This window comes from Equus asinus, chromosome 7, assembly GCF_041296235.1.
Source record: "Equus asinus isolate D_3611 breed Donkey chromosome 7, EquAss-T2T_v2, whole genome shotgun sequence".
Lineage (NCBI taxonomy): Eukaryota > Metazoa > Chordata > Mammalia > Perissodactyla > Equidae > Equus > Equus asinus.
Window position 1 is genome coordinate 5104389 of NC_091796.1, and position 13311 is coordinate 5117699.

At 43.5% G+C, this 13311-nt stretch overlaps 1 protein-coding gene and 1 long non-coding RNA gene across 6 annotated transcripts in view; one reads left to right on the forward strand and one right to left on the reverse strand.

Annotated features, from left to right (window-relative positions):
• ZNF407 (zinc finger protein 407) overlaps window positions 1-5799 on the reverse strand; it is a 448885-nt gene extending 443086 nt beyond the window's left edge. For all 4 annotated transcript variants that reach the window (XR_011504354.1, XM_070512851.1, XM_070512852.1 and 1 more), the window contains exon 1: window positions 5669-5799. The gene's annotated coding sequence lies outside the window, so the exon portion shown is untranslated. The remainder of the gene's footprint in view (window positions 1-5668) is intronic.
• On the forward strand, window positions 4879-10448 carry LOC139045629 (uncharacterized). Of its 2 annotated transcripts, XR_011504356.1 has the most exons (3): window positions 4879-4976; window positions 5935-6172; window positions 9824-10448. It is a non-coding gene; the product is annotated as an uncharacterized lncRNA (long non-coding RNA). The 2 variants fall into 2 exon arrangements; XR_011504355.1 differs by lacking the exon at window positions 4879-4976 and having other exon boundaries at window positions 5420-6172.
• Window positions 10449-13311: the final 2863 nt, after the last annotated feature.

Sequence of the window (13311 nt, forward strand, 5' to 3'; positions counted from 1 at the left end):
TGCTGAAAAATCACTCTTCTTCACAGCACTTTCGAAGGCTGCACTCCCAGGCTACAGTCCTCAGCTTGGCTCGAATAAAACTCCCCGCTGTAGAAAGATTATTGATTATTCGTGTTAACAGCTCGACCATCTAGGTTTGTGAAAGTACACTTTATGATGTTTGCACAATGATAAAATCACTTACTGACACATTTCTCAGAACGTATCCCCATTGTTAAGCAAGGCATGACTGTAGTGGAATACTATGAAGATTACATAGCTGTGTTAATGTGGAAAGATGTTTACAATAGTCTGGTAATTTCTAAAACCAGTTAACAAGATGCACATATGATATTCTTTTATTCTCAAACATTTATGGAGTGCCTTGTGTATGCCAAGCACCAAGCAAGTGACTGGTAAACAAAAAGAGATCTGTTCCCTGCTGCTAAGGAGCTTACAAGCTTTGGAGGGGATGAGGGGGAGGGAGACCGGCCACATATATGTCTTCCAATTCACTCCTGTTGGGATATTAAAGGGATATGTATTTTGAAAATAGAGACAATTTATATGTGTCGATGTATCTATGTGTATATATGTAATATCTCCAGCACTTCATCAGCATAGTCTACAAAGAGAACACACACACTCAGCTGTATGGACTAGGAAGTGGGTAAACAAGAGGATACTTGGAGCAACTGCCTTGTGATGAACTGAAGCACACAAATCTACAAAAATGCTCTAGGGAGAATCTTAAGAAATGCAATGTAGTTATGGAAAGTCATCCACTGGAAGACAGATGCGAGACAGATCGCAGAACCACAGAAAAAGAATTGGAACAAAGAGCTTCCACTGTTGACAATTCAAGACTAAGACTGACCAAGATCAGGTACAAGTTCTTGAACAAATAACTGTTCTTCTAGAAGTCTACAGCTTTACCCTTCCCTACTACGTTTGGATCTAACAAATAATAATGAAGCCTCCAAGATAAGAAAGATCTCATAATTAGGGTCAGGCTCAAAGGATTCTGACATTATATATTCATTTCATTTAAACATCTGCACTACAATCAGTAAAGTTATGAGAGTCATTAATTACAAAGGGAAAATTTTTATCTTTAGAGCACAGAAAGATGTCAGACACCTCAACCAAGAGATCAAAAGTTAACATTCACCAGTGATAAGACATATCTACATCACACACGTGCCAATATGATGCATTGAGAAGGGAACAACCTCACCACTGTGGTATTCTTGTCAAAAATGCTTAACCCTCAATTTAATCGTGAAAGAACACCAGATAAATCCAAACTGAGGGACATTCTGCAAAATAACTGACCAGTACTCTTGAAAAGTACCAAGGTCATGAAAGATAAAAAACTGTCACAAATTGGAAGAGACCAAGGAGACACCATAACTAAATGCAGTGTGGGCTACTGGACTGGATCCTCGACCAGAAAAAAGACATCGGGGTGAAACCTGAATAAAGACTTTAGATTAATTGTATCAACTGCCTGGTTTCAATAACCGCACTATGGTTACATAAGATGCTAACAAAGGGACACTGGTTCTAAGGTATATAGGAATTCTCTGGGCTATTTTTGCAGTTTTTTTGTAATTCTAAAATTATTTCAAAGTAAAAAGTTTGTAAAAATAATTTCAGATGAATGATAAAAAGATATGGGGGATCACTCAATAACTCTTACATAAAAATATGCCGCCTCCTTGGGGCTGGCCCTGTGGCTGAGTGGTTAAGTTCGTGCGCTCCACTGCAGGCGGCCCAGTGTTTCGTTGGTTCGAATCCTGGGCGCAGACATGGCACTCCTCATCAAACCAAGCTGAGGTGGTGTCCCACATGCCATAACTATAAGGACCTACAACAAAGAATCTTCAACTATGTACTGGGGGGCTTTGGGGAGAAAAAGGGAAAAAAAAAATATGCTACCTCCTCCAATAATTGTGCTTAAAAAAACCCAATAATTGCAAATAAGGCGTAAACCAGAATAATCTGTAATTATTCAATAAAAACCTGTGATTGGGATAATCTAGAGAGCAGAGTAACTTTCCTGGGGCACTGAAGTCTCTCCAGATAAATAATCTACCTCATTTTCCCTATTAATCTTTTTTAATTCAATTCATATATTTAACATCTACTATGGGCATGGAACTGTGCTGGGGCCTGATAGATTTTGATACATTAAGAACATTTTAGTACACAAAATAAGAAAGAAAAACATAGAGTAACAAAACTGGAAGTAACTTTTCACTCCTATACAATCTAGCAATCAAGACCGCACCCTTTTTAGTGTGACTGTTGCTAAGAGCTCAAGTGTATCCCCTTCAGCATAAGCGGTTCTGACCTCTACAATTATCTCCAAAAATTATCCCTGAAAATGCCAAAATGACTCTAAAAAATACTCCATTTCTAGTACTTTTTTCCATCTAATCATTATGTTGTTGGTGCATTACAGTACACAACACAAAATTAAAGAACTTGATTCTCCGAGTATCAAGGAAAGGTCAAGCTGGTATAAACCCATAGACGTTTACTTACTATCCTCTTATAAGAGGTCAAAGGCAACATCACATAAGGCCAGGGTTCTCAAAGTGTGCCCTCAGAGTCAGCAGCTTTAACATCACCCAGGAACTTGTCAGAAATGCAAATTCTCAGTCCCAGTCCAGACCCGCTGTTTCAGAGACCCAGCCCAGCATCTGCATTTTCACAAGCCCCCCAGCTGACTCTGATGCACCATCAGTTTGAGAACCACTGATGGAACAGCAGAAAGACTGGCCCGTGAATCTGGAGGCCTGATTCCAATCCTTGCTCTGCCACTAACCTCTACAATGCATTAGCCACTCAGCTTCTCTGGGGCTCAGCCTCCTGATCAGTGAGGGAACTGGAATAGCTCACTACCACAGTCCTTACACCCTAATTTGATAACCATGAAAGCATTCATTTGTATAAGGCCTAAAAGTGAAAACACCACTGCAGTATTTCACCACATATTTCTCTCTTTCATCAAAATGAAATAATTAAAATTTCTTCTTTTCATCCACCAGCCTCTGAATCAGATTTAACATATCTAAAATAATTTCTTCTGATTTTAAATAAAATTGTGTTTACTACTTCGCTGTAGCAAAAGCCATATAAATGCTAATTTTACAGTTTCCTATTTAGTTCTATATCAAGCCTATTTTGGAGGAATTCCTCATAATAACAATTCCAAGAAACCCACCTACTACAGACAGAATTGTGCACCCCCCCCCCCCCACACACACACACACAATTTTTATGCCGAAGCCCTAATCACCAACGTGATGGTATTTGGAAATGAGGTCTTTGAGAGCTAATTAGGTTTAGATGAGGTCAGAACGGTAGGGTCTCCAAGACGGGATCAGCGTCTTTAGAAGAAGAGGAAGAGAGACCAGAGTTCTCTCTCCATCTCTGCCACGTGAAGACACAGAAAGAAGGTGGCTGTCTGTAAGCAAGGAAGAGCCTCACCAGGAATCAGCACCTTGATCTTGGACTTAACCTCCAGAACCGGGAGAAGTAAATGACTGTTGTTTCAGCCACCTGGGGTTATGGTGTTTTCCTAGAGCAGCCCACAATGACCAACACACTCACTCAAAATACCCCTCTGGTGTGGGCATAGTTCAGCAGAACTGTGCTCCATCCTCACGTAAAGAATGTGTGTGATCAGACCACTGAAGTACTTAACAACTATGAAAGAGAAAGAATTTTAAAATGTACAGATCTAGATACTTCCATTACTAAGAAACACAGCTTAATTTCATCTCCTATTCACGGATTTATAAACCGGGATTCTTCTCACAACCTGTGGAAACTATGACAAAAACCTCTCAGAGGAGATGTGAGAAAGAAGGAGAGAGGAGAATCAAATAAGAAGAGTCCGTTTTATAAAGGTTAGAGAGTTCTCTTCTAATAACACAAACCTAGTTAGAATGAATGTTGGCAGAAATGTCCCATCAATCAAGTGAATACCCACTAATCCTTGAGACCTAACTCAAATGCTGTATCCTGCAAGCTCGCGCCACTCCTTCCCAGGCAGTCAGACATAATTTACTCTGTGCTCCCCTTTCTCCATTTCAGCACTGAGCAAAAGGCACTATATTTGTTTATGGATCTGTCTCTTCCACCAGACTCTGAAATCATCTAGGGCAGCGTGTTACTCTCTCCAGCACCTAGAATGGTGACTGGCATGAAGCAGTTTGATGAAGTGGAGCCACTTTGCTTTGCTGAATGGAAGTGGAACTCTCTGTGCTATCTCACAGCTTTTCTGTAAATCTGAAATTATTCCAAAATAAACAGGTTTTTTTAAAAAGGCACCAGGAGCCACTGTATTATCAGTAATAATCACACCTGCCTTACATGTCAGGCAAGAAGACACCAGCTACGAGAGCCTTGCCTCACTGTTTTTCAGACGTGCCAGCAGGAGTTAGTAACCTTACATGTAGCAAACTTGAAAAACAATGAGTAACAAACACTTGAGATTTTAATCCTGACCTTAACTTTGGTCAAATTGTTTAACCTTAGTCTCAGTTTGTGAAAAGGGAATAGTAATTCCGACCCTACAAGGCTGCCGTGCTACATGAACTATACAGAGTATATATCAAATGAGCTCTCCTAACGATGTTCTAATCAATACGTGTTAGCGACCTTCCCCAGGCAGTGCTGCAACTGGACTAACGCTTCACCGCAAACCAGGTGCATACTGTAACTAGTTCCACTGGCACGGACTGTAAAGTTCTAATTCAATCACCATTCGGGCTATGATTACCTATAAAATAATCCTACATATGTGTCCGTAGATGCCAACCCTGCCAAGATGTCCTAGTCCAGAACTCCCCAACGAAATACACAGGCTATTCAAAACTCAACGCAACCGACAGGGGTCAGCAGCTCCTGGCACCCATCTCCCCCGGACTAAGCTCCAGAAAGCGGGCACGCACACTCAGGCCGTGCTCGCCGACTAGGAAGAGGTGGGTATCTCCAGGGACGATCCCGCTGCTGCCAACAGCGGCGTGCGGCAGCCTGGGGTCTCCCGCTAGTTGCTGAGAGCACCTGGACCCTGAGTGGCCAAGACCGTCCACTTCCAGGCGTGGTGCTCTCGGGCACCAGCATCCTCAACCGAAGGAGGCGCGGGTGGCAGCAGCGCATCGGTGCGCTGGGGAAAACAGGGAGTGGGCGGGAGGCCACGGACACCACCGCCCGGACTATAAACCGACACCGGGCAGCTCCCCGCCTGGGCGCGTGCGTTCCAGCCGGAGAAGCCGGGCGGTCGGAAGCACCCCGACTGCGTGCAGGGGTGCGTGGGGCGCCCTGGGCGCCGCTCCCGCGCTGACAAGCCGGGCCCACGGGGAAACGGAGGCCCGCCGGGTCCCCGGGAGCCCGGCTCGCGGAGCGAGCAGGTGAGGGCGGGGGCAGGGCGGCGGCGACGCCGCGCGGGCGGCGGGCGGGTGTCGGGCGAGTCTGGGCGGCGTCGGGAGGGACCGGCGAGCGGGGAGGGGCGGAGGCGGGGGGAGGGGGGAGGAGGAAGAGCGAAGGGTCCTGGCGGGGCTCCCGGCGCCCAGCCGCCCGGGCCCGAGCCCTCAAGCCACCGCCCCCAGGCCCCGCGCAGACGCTGGACGGTCCCCGCCTCCAAACCCCCCGCCCCGGCCAGAGAATAACTTACCTGTTTGCCGACGGAATCGCTCCTGCTAGCCCCTCTGACTGACTCCTCCGGCTCACCGTCTTCCCTCTGGGAGGAAGGGGAGGGACTTCCTGCCTCTTTTGAGCGACTTCCGGCGGCTCCCCGGACGACTCTGTCGTGGTCCGAGCACTGGACACCACGACCGAAAAACAGGATCTCGGAACTGGCCTAGTAAAACCCACATCGAATTCCCTTTTCCTGCCCCGAGTGGCCAGCGGACCGTATGCCGTCTTGTTTTTGTCCATCAGCTCTTGGCAGAAGTCCCTCGGAGATGAAACCGGAAGTCCCACCCCTCCCCAAGTGGAAAACGGAAAGCCGAAGGAGTCAACCGAAGGAAGGGGAGACGCGCGTCAGTCTGAGAGCCTGGCGGCGTGTGACCGGGAAGGCCACCTGGGACTTCCAGCGGCTCCCCGAGCGGGTAACCCCCGGGCGATCCCGCCTCCTCCCTCTCCATCTCTCCTCACTCCACCCCTTCGCCCGCCCGCGGTAAAGAACCTCGAGGGCCGTACGGGAGAAACGGACGCGCCCGGGCCGGGCGGGAGCCGGAGGCCTGCGGGGCGGGCGGCCGGCCTCCGCCTCCACCGGCCCGAGCGGTGCCCGGCGCCTCTGAGGCCTCCTCTAACGGAGCGAGGTTTTCCTGCTGTGCCAGGCGCGTGCGCACCTCCGGGTTAGGAGAACAGCCTCTGGGTGCTCCTAGCAGGGGTCCTCGGAGTCGCAGACCCTAGGAAGTCGCCAGCCGAATTCTGATCCTAACGGGGAGGCGAAAAGCTGAATGGGGTTGTTCGCCAGTTGGCCACAAAGGCTGGAAACGCTTTGGGTGTTTACAACGTTCCTGCACGGACTGTTTTCATAAACGTTAACGGCACAGCGCAAGGATTGTTAGGAAGAAAGTGAGGCACGACCACCACCGGGTCGTGGCCGTCACCAGCCCCTCCCGCCCCTTACACGAGCACGAGCGTGGACTGTCTGAAAACTCTCAATCTAGGAGGGAAGACCACCGCTTGAAAAGTGCAGTGACAAAGACATTGTGTCTAGAGATGGGCAGCAGTATCCCACTGGGGGTCAGGTTGTGAATCTAGGGCTTGCTAAGGAGTTTTGACTTTATCTTGCGGCATAGGGAAATCTGTTAAATAATCAGATTTGTACTTAGAAAGATAACTTACAGTGGGACAATCATAACCTTATAATAATGATAGGCTTTCTAAACCAGATCATTTCTAAGGCCAATTCCAGCTCAATTCTATTTTAAAAAATCAGAATATTCGGGTGATAACATTTTTAATACTGTTTTATGCAGTATTTTGCATAGACGTTATCTGGTTGAATTCTCACTGTGATTCACATGAATTCTCATGTCTGTCATCCACAGTAGGAAATTGCAATTTAGAAGAGTCAAATAGCCATTCCAAGATCACACAGCTAGTAAAGGGGGACCTCGGCTTTAAACTCCAGAGTCAGCCTGTTCCAGCCCACCAGGCTGACTCCGTTTGGTGATAGGTAATGAAAAGTTCTAGAGAAGCACATGGAAAACAGTTTCCTTAGAACACTTGACCAGCCTGTTAATGTTGTATTTATTCCATTAACCAACATTTACTGGGTGCCTGGTTAAGTAAAAGGTAATAAAACTAGATTCTGTCTTCGAAGAGTTCACTTGAAATTTACTTAGAGTTTACTTGAAAATGTAGTACTTATTAACACAATCTTTCAGGATCTATTTCAACAGTGCTGGTCTTGTATGACAGGGTGACAAATGTCTTGCCGACAGCAGCTAGCGCAGTTCTCCGTGTGGACTAAGCGTGTTGGTGGTCGGGTGATTGATCTTGCTACCTTTCTTACCTTGGGCGTTTAATTTACATTTCATATTCCTTTGAGCAGTGAAATAAAATCTGAGTTTATTTTTTCAGTTCCATCATCCATTATTTTGCTGAAAGAGGACCTTTACATCATAATGTGACATTAAGGAAGTCAATTTGACCTCATTTTCCTCATGTATTAAATGAGTTATTTAGGGTAAAGTTCCTTTCTTTTGAGATTCTAGTAGTAGAAGAGTTTCTAAAATTCCTGTATTGTAGTAATAGTGTCTAATACTGTTACTCTCGTTGAAGGACTTTGTTCTATCAGATAATACTAATAATGTTGGTAACTATGGTTTATTTAGCGCTGAATATGTCATGCAATCCTCTAGAAAAACCCAAGAGTATAGGAAAAAATTGATTCTGTTTTTTTGTGTCTCATTAGGAAAATTTATATATAAAGAAGTCCTGAGAGTTTTTAAGTTGTGTGTGTATCTATATATAGATAGATAGACAACTCTTTATATCTGTATAAAACGTTGAGACTTCTTTAAAAATTGTTTTCCCTGCACCTTTATGTAACCACAAGATAAAATTTTAATTTATTTTTACAAGGTTGCTATAAAACAGGAGTGGTCTGACACTTGTCTAACTCTTGTCTAGCATTTGGAGGGATGGCGATCCCAGGGTGGGGGGCCAAGCAACTTTTTTGCGCTGAGAGGCAGAAGAGCCAGCGGTAGAATGTTTCCTGGAAAGTCTTGGAGCCCATACGTTAGTTTGTTCAAAGATTTTATCCCTTCTGTTGATTGGTTAGAGCTGCTGGACTCTCTGCCAGTGTTGGAGCTCCCATCCTTGTCACTTTCCTCTGAAATGGAGCTTCTCCACCCACTGTGTTTGAACCGTACTCTCTATTCATTGACTGATGTTTCTTCATATTGTAGACAAGTTTTCTCAAAGAAATGTTTATCCTTACACTTTTAGCTAATGCCTTTCCTTGCTGTCTTAAACTGCTCCCAGAGATGAGGATTTTTTTTCTGACGAATGTGAATGTTTTTACATGCCTTAATCTGTCCTCGTAAATATTTCCACAACACTCCTGAGCCAGAGTTGGAGCCATTAGCAAGGGGTGGAGGTGGGGGCATCATTGATTTGAGGATTATCCTCAGATCCCTCTCTGACACAGCATAAGAACATCTCGGTCATAGTTCTTTCTCTGCCACAAATTAACCTAAAAAAAAAAAATTGCATAGTTTTGAAATTCAAATACTGTGAATTCAAGCATGTGGATTTATTGGGGTGTACTCCATGAGTGTCTTATTCATGGCCTCTCCCGCTCTTTGGTGCATGCTTTGCAGCAGTGGCCCTGCGCATCAACAATTCCAGTAAGGGAGAGGTAGCCGATGAGTATGAATACTTTTGGGGTGGAGGAACCTAATGGAATTTTAAAGAAAGATGAGGAAACGGTATATCATTGGTGAAAGAGATGGTTTAAATCATTTAAATTTTCAGAGTTTACTGTAATATTTCTATCATAAAAAATTAAAGTATACTTAAGCATTATGTAGAATTGGAATTTCCCAGTACAAATTGATATGTTATTGCCTTCATCGTGTTTAGTTTTAATCTGCTCATCTTTAACAAAAGGAAACATAACAATGGAACAGTCATTACTGTTCAATCAGCAGGGCCACCTCAGCTCTCAGTAGTGAGGGTGCCGTCTCGCCAACAACGCAAACATCCCTCATTTCCAGTTAGGAGCTTCCATGGGTCTCATTAAGAACTAATTTTCTGATTCTAAGGGTGACCTTCAGAGCAAGGTTTCCTCTGAGTCATGTTTGACATGGATAGCTGCACAGATGCCTGGTGAAGGTGGAGAGCTCTTGGTGACAGGTCAGCCTGGTTTAAGCCTCAGGCAAAGCCAGCCCCGCTCAGAACTTTCCACTTGCATTAGCCTGGATCAGATCCTTTTATTAAGTTAGTTTTCTTTTGCTCGCACCATGAAGCGACTTAAATGATAGAGAAGTATTATTACCAAATCTAGTACACCTGCAGTCTAAGGAAGTTATAAAGGAAAAACACAGAGTGAAGGTTTGAAACTTCGTAAGTAAAAAAAGCTATGCTCATCACGTTTGAGGAAATAAAGCAATTGATAGATTTACATCTTTTAGTAGGTCTGTGATTTCCATTAGATAATGAATAGTAAACACGTTTATAATATAGCAGGTAGAAAAATTTTTTAAATGTACAAAAGAAATTATAATATACCAACTGTTCCATAAATGCCAGGTAGTAGGCTGCAAACCTTATAACCTCTCTAAATAAGTATATTATTTCTATTTTACAGATGAGAAAAATGAAGCTCAAAGAAGTGACGTATTATTCCCTAGTTCTGCCTGTACTGGCTAACTTTGGTGACTGTTTGCCTCTCTGATGTCCCACGCTTACTCTCCCACACACACTGCTCCTGCTAATCTGGCCCTGTGGCCAGGATGTAGTCCCAGTAAAGAGACTCCCTGGCAAGAGGGAGATGCTGCACAGACAAGGCGCCAGAACTTCACTCCCACATCGTCTCCATATCAAAGCAGCATTTTCAAACACACAGAGAATGTTGAGAAACATTGAATATGTCTGTTTGTCTCATATCAAAGAGGCCTATCAGGAGTTACAGTTTAGTTAGCCTAAATATAAAACCTGTTTTAATGAGAACTATATACATTTTATGTCTAATTAGCCAATTAATTTGCTATTCCTGCATGAAATTTACAAAACTTGCTAAGAGAAAAATTTAGAATGGAGATGCCTAATAGGAACTGAATTAAACTATCGTGGTTTAAACACAAAGTGGTCTGGGGTGGTGAACATGAAGTAATCTACACAGAATTTGAAGTATATTACGATGTACACCTGAAATTTATACAATGTTATAAACCAATGCTACTGCAATTAAAAAAAATTTTTTTTTAAACAAAGTGTTACAGCTTTTTTAACTCTATGAATGCACCAGTCGGGAAAGACTAAGCAATGCTGTGTTAACAACCATCCCAGATCTCACCCAAGTCTATTCCCACCTCAAGTCTAGCACGATATTGCTGGACACTGCACTCCCTGACACCCCCCATGGGACCCGCGCTCTTGGAACCTCCACTTTGTGGGTTAGAGGGAGAGAGGACACTGACTCTCGTGCGGGTTCTGAAAGCTTCAGCACAGAAGTAAAATAGTTCTCACCTATTCACATTTCATTGGCCAAGGCAACTCACGTGGCCACACCCAACTTCAGAGGGGTGAGAAGTTCGCTCCTGGCATGTGCCATGGAGAAATGAAAACGTGAAGGGATTAATGACAGTCTATAGAGAAAAGCAGACTGAATCAAATAGACACGATGTCTTGTTTCATCATTTACTACTATTTTGTTAACCTTCTGAACCTGAGTTTTTCTTATCAGTAAAATGGTAATAATAATTGTGATAATATCTACTTCAAAGACTGTAAATTACAAGATCATTAATGTAGAAAAACATTTTTCCCTCATGCACTGCTGATGGGAATGCAAACTGATGCAGCCACTATGGAAAAGAGTATGAAGATTTCTCAAAAAATTAAAAATAGACATGCCATATGACCCAGCCATCCCACTACTGGGTATCTATCCTAAGAACTTGAAATCAGCAATTCCAAAGAGACTCATGTGCCCTTATCTTCATTGCAGCATTATTCCCAATAGCCAAGACAGGGAAGCAACCTAAGTGCCCATCAACGGATGACTGAGTAAAGAAGATACGGTGTATATATATACAATGGAATCCTACTCAGCCATAAAAAATGACAAAATTGTCCCATTCACAGCAACATGGATGGACCTTGAGGGTGTTATGTTAAGCAAATTAAGCCTGAGAGAGAAAGACAAAGTCTGGATGAGTCCACTCATGTGGAAGATAAACACATGGACGAAGAGAACAGATTAAGGGTTACCAGGGGGAAAAGGGGGTGGGGAGTGGGCACAAAGGGTGAAGGGGTGCACCTATATGATGACTGACAAATAATAATCTGCAACTGTAATTTCACAATGTTGTAAACTATCATAACTTCAATTTTTTGAGAAAACCTTTTTAAACTGTAGAAAGTTATACAAATTAAAAATGTATCACTGCTTCGAAAATGAGGAAATGTGAAATAGTTGCAGGATGACACACATGCACAAAGTATTTGTACCGGGAGGCTTTTAGCTGCAGATAATAGAAATACAACCACCACTGACTTAATCAATAAAAAGGTTTTTCGGCTCACAAAACGTGGAGTCCAGAGGTAGAGGAGGCTTCATTGATTGACTCAGTAGCCGAATCTCGGTACCAAGGACTTAGACTTTTTTCATCTCTCTGCTCTTTGATTCTCAATGTCAGATTCAACTTCAGGGTAAAGTGATTCCAGGCATCACACCTGGACAGAAAAAATGTCCCAAGAAGAAAAGAGAGCTTGTTTTCCTATGAGTTTTCTCTTCAGAGAGAAGAAAGTTTTCCCAAATGCCCCCAGCAGCAAACCGTTCTCAAACTCACAGCCAGCATTGGCTCCTGTGCCCATCCTAATCTTTCAGACCTCTGGGGCCTACGTGGATCGTGGTAAGGTGTGAGCTTTCCCTGTAGCACTTGGCTGTGTGGGAAAGGGGTGGATACATGAACAAAATAAGAATTAGGAAGAAAGGGGAAAGTGGATGCTGGGTAGGAAGCCAATAGCTTAAGTAAGTTATTACAACAGAATATGATTGATTTCATCTTTATAAATTTGAGTACCTAATTTTAATACATTCAGTCGATGAGGTAGAAGGAAGTGCAGAGACAATGTGACATCCAGCTTTCTCCGTGGAGATTTAAGATGTACTAGTACTAACTGAGGATGCATCATGACCTCTGTTCTCACAGCCAGGAGGCCTCATCTTCCCGTAACTGGACATTTCCTAGCAACAGACCTCAGCTGCAGAGCAAGGAAGATCCCAATTTGGAATTGCATCGTATGTACCCCAGCGGCACAAATAAGTTGATTCCTAATATTCCTCTTTAAGAAATGATGATGTGTAGAAGATTTCTCTCTCATTTATAAATGGAAGAAATGTTAGAATATTAAAATAACAAAAACAAATATAGCACGTGTTGAGCATCTGCTATGTGTCAGACACTATGCTAAGTGCTTTACACATATTGTCACTTTGCTGCCAACAACCCTGCAATAAACATGTTCTAATTTCATTACAGCTAAGGAAACTAGAGCTCAGAGAGATGACCTGTCTTGCCCAGAATTATTCAACTGGCAAAATCTGGAGTCTGGATTTGATCTGGAGCCCATTCAACATGCTTGCACCACTACACCAGTGGTTTCCAAGTTGCTGGACATTAGAATCACCTCAGGAACCTTGCAAAATCCCACTGCCAACATCACACCCCGTAGCAATTAAATTAGAAAGTTGGGGGCAGGAGAAGAGGAACCCAAGCATTAGTACTTCTTAAAGATCCACAGGTGATTCGAATGTGCAGCAAAGGCTGGGAACCACTGCACTGTGTTATGTTGTTTCTTTAGACAGGAACTCAAACCAGAATCTTCTCTTCCAAGACCAAGAGCAGTGAATAATATTGTCTAGTGCATACTCTCACTCCTCTGATCCCCTAACTCTGGAGTTCTGCCTTAGATTAACTACTGTTGAGTTTCGCTTTTGCTCCTCCCACCCAGCCTGCACCAAACATCCGACAGATGCAAGAACAGTTTTGACTTTGCGATGGAGAGTTTTCCCCAATTATAAAAAAAATGCAAGAATAATAGATTTAATTTTCTTCTTACAATCTAATC